Genomic DNA, 3,300 nt, shown 5'->3' with positions numbered 1-3,300 from the left:
ATATATCAAAACTTGCACCTTTACATGCTTCGTGACTAATTTATATGCCTCAACAATTGAGCTTGCAGGTTTTTGACTGTCTTTTGAAATACATAATAGACTCACAACCTGTGGATGGTGTAAAGACCTTGGAGGATCCCTGAGAAAAACTGTTGGCATGAAGCAACCAACAATTCTGCATTCTCCTCGAAACTATACTCAATCCAAAGCAGCAGAAAACCTTTGTTTATCCTCTGTAGTCAAAGATACTCTAACCATATTCCTTTGGCTTAAATGGGCATTTTCATCCGAGCATTAGCTGAGAAATCTTCAAGATTTAGCCGATAAGTAAGACTATCAAGAGTACCACCTGCAGTTTGCATCACTTTGTTCGGTGATTGCTCATGTGTGTTTGTAAAGATGTTCCTTGTTGCACTGACTGCCTTTGTTCCAGGGGTCACAAGCAATCTTGGGTCAAGACCATCTGCAACAGGCTGGGAGAAATAGCCCACTAAAGGAGCCATATGTATCCTGCCTATAGTGGGAAACATTTTTCCAGTAGGACCAAGGAACTTGTCCCTCACAATCACATATGTTTCTAGCATTCTTTCATTGAGTAATAATATTCCCTTGGGCTCTGATATTAGAATATCTGCTTTCTCTGGCAAAATCAACCTCTTCAATTTTTCCCCTTGATCACTGGTATATGCTGACCCAAAGATAATATACACGCACCAATATGCAGATCAATCTGACACTATGCACTTAATAACCAGGAATTCCACTGTAAATGTTTGCATATCCTTTTTCTGACAATCACACTCGACCAGCACGAACCAAAGCTTGCAATCTGACAATTGCTTGCGCACAACGCAGAGTTCTTGCAGCCTGCTTTCGTTCACGAACATGGGCTTGTAAACTTACAATACATTTAAGGCGATCAAATTCTCGGCAGGCCAAATAGGCCCCGACAACTGCTTGTATATCGATCACTGCAGAAACTTCTGAGATTCTATCTGCAATTCCAGTTCTCTTCTTCCATCTTATCTCGAAAGAAATTTCCCTCACAGTATGGCCAACGAGCAGCTGTGATGTTGCTCTTTCCCCAAAACTGGCTATAAATGTTTGTCAACTTCAGAACGATTCACCATGTTCCTGTACCTCTTTCGGAATTGGCTTTGAATCTAAATCGATGGCCATTTATGAGGTGTAGAAAGAACCCTATTGATTATGATGGGCTGGATGCTGAATCCGTCGATATCACCATCATCCTCCATTTACAGTGCCATGTGTTCATTACCATGCTCTGATGCATGCCATGTGTGCACATTGCTGTCGTTCAATCATCAGTGCAGAAACTCGACTTTCCACCCTCTTGTTTTTATGTAGGTGGTATTAAATGTGCATAGAAAGCTAGAGGCAAAGATCGGAATCTTGACCTCAGCATCCCCAATGTTCGTATCTCACCAAGTCGGCGAAAGGCACCATAGATACCTCCAAAGATAGTGGAGTAAATGGTATACCAAATCTGTATGTCCATGAAATAAACAAGTACTATTGGAGCCCAGAGGGCAATCACCACGCCAATGTTGTTTTTTGCGTTTGGAGAAATTCATGCCATTCGAATGCACTAATATGCATTGTCACAATAGCCTTTGTAGGCCCAATCAATGGATGAATCTCATCGTAGTAGCTGAATGCCAGTTTGGTTACAAGAAGTAGGATCCAGAACATTGTGTACTTGAAGAGAGAAAACTGACTTTCGTGCATTGCCCAACCAACATAAAGTGAAGGCTGTGCCCACCACATCAGGATACTCACAATGCGCCATTTCGAGCTTTCAATAAATCGCTTTATCATGGGCAATAAAAACAATATTTCCCCAAGTACATTAGGAACCAGATTAGAACACGATTGCAGAAATGTATAATGAAGGGCTTTCCCACTTGTCACCAAACCGGTTCTTGAAAATTTTACCAAGACCAATTGGGTTATCCATGCGTGAGCATAACAGACTGGGAGGATGATTACCCATGCAGCAGCAACGACAACTTTCAAAACATATCTTAGAATTTCTGATGACTTCATGGCTTTCCTTGCTTTCCAGCTAAGAATTATATCTAGAATAGCTTGAACAAGCTTTAATATTACGGTGGTGATAACAATACTCAAGATCTTTTCTAAAAACAACTTCATTAAAGATTCCAGTTGGCTGGCTCGATCCATTCCAGAAAAGAATTATCATTCCCTGTAAAGACAAAATATGGAAGGTCCACATTCGATCAAAGCTTCTAAGAATGTGCCAGAAGGAACGGATTTCAACAAAGTTCATCTTGCCCAGCCATCTGTTTCTATCAGTTAAAGGCTTTTCTTTAGAGTTACAGCCATCTCCTGGTAGCATATAAAAACAAAATCTGCATCTGCACGCATTGGCCATCCTAGCCGAAAACAATCCACTGACCAGAAATATTCATTCAGATCATCATAATTCCTCCATTGAGAATGTTTTGCAGTGCCATCCTTGCTTCTCTTGGCTTCCATTGCAATGAGTTCATAGATGAGGGTCACAACTTTTCTGAGAAAGGACTCCTCATCACCTCCATATGCTGGCTTTACATTTTCCCCTGTTGTAGGACTCACCTTGCCAGCTAACATCCCATACAGCTCAAATGCCATATGATGGTAGATATAACAGAGGCACTCTGGCATAAACCGTAGGTTTGCAGCCTCCCCCCAAATAAGAAGGTATAATCCCATATAAAGAATTTTCCACTGCTGCAGATCCTGTTGGATGTTGGGTAACCAAAGGCTGGATTTACGTCCTAAATACTTGTGCCATTTCCTGTGAGATTCCCACTTGATGCAGATTTCTGAAAGAAAGCAGAACTCTGTACAATAGGCATGCTAGGATATTGACCTCCACTAGATACCAGAACTTTGACCAATATAGTGGGATTATAGAGAAAACCTTGAAGATGAAAAACACAGCAGTATTATTTGTATATTGATGATAATAACCTGCACTGTGACATGTCGAGCCAGACATTCCCACAGAACCCATAGGAGACAAAAGTGATATGGGTGAGTTATGGTTTCGGACAAATCCCCCGTTTTGTAGCGCGCTACGAAACCACCTAAACCTGTAGCACTGTGAAACTGCTAAACAGGATTGATGCGCTGCGGAAACACTTTGCCCTGAAACTAATCTAAGCAAATTTGGCAACAGAATTTTCTGTGATAACACCCGTGACCTCTTAGGAGGAAACACATGCTCTTAACCATTAGGCCCACTCAAGCTGTATTATAATATTATTATTATTA

General features: G+C 41.1%; 1 pseudogene; it reads right to left on the bottom strand.

Annotated features, from left to right (window-relative positions):
* Positions 1–269: 269 nt before the first annotated feature.
* On the bottom strand, positions 270–3,040 carry LOC149229656 (callose synthase 3-like; annotated as a pseudogene).
* Between the last annotated feature and the right edge of the window lie 260 nt (positions 3,041–3,300).

Source organism: Pinus tabuliformis, chromosome J, assembly GCF_031772625.1.
Source record: "Pinus tabuliformis cultivar Carrire ecotype Pingquan chromosome J, CPIR1, whole genome shotgun sequence".
Classification (NCBI taxonomy): domain Eukaryota; kingdom Viridiplantae; phylum Streptophyta; class Pinopsida; order Pinales; family Pinaceae; genus Pinus; species Pinus tabuliformis.
This window is presented reverse-complemented; position numbering and strand designations above follow the sequence as displayed.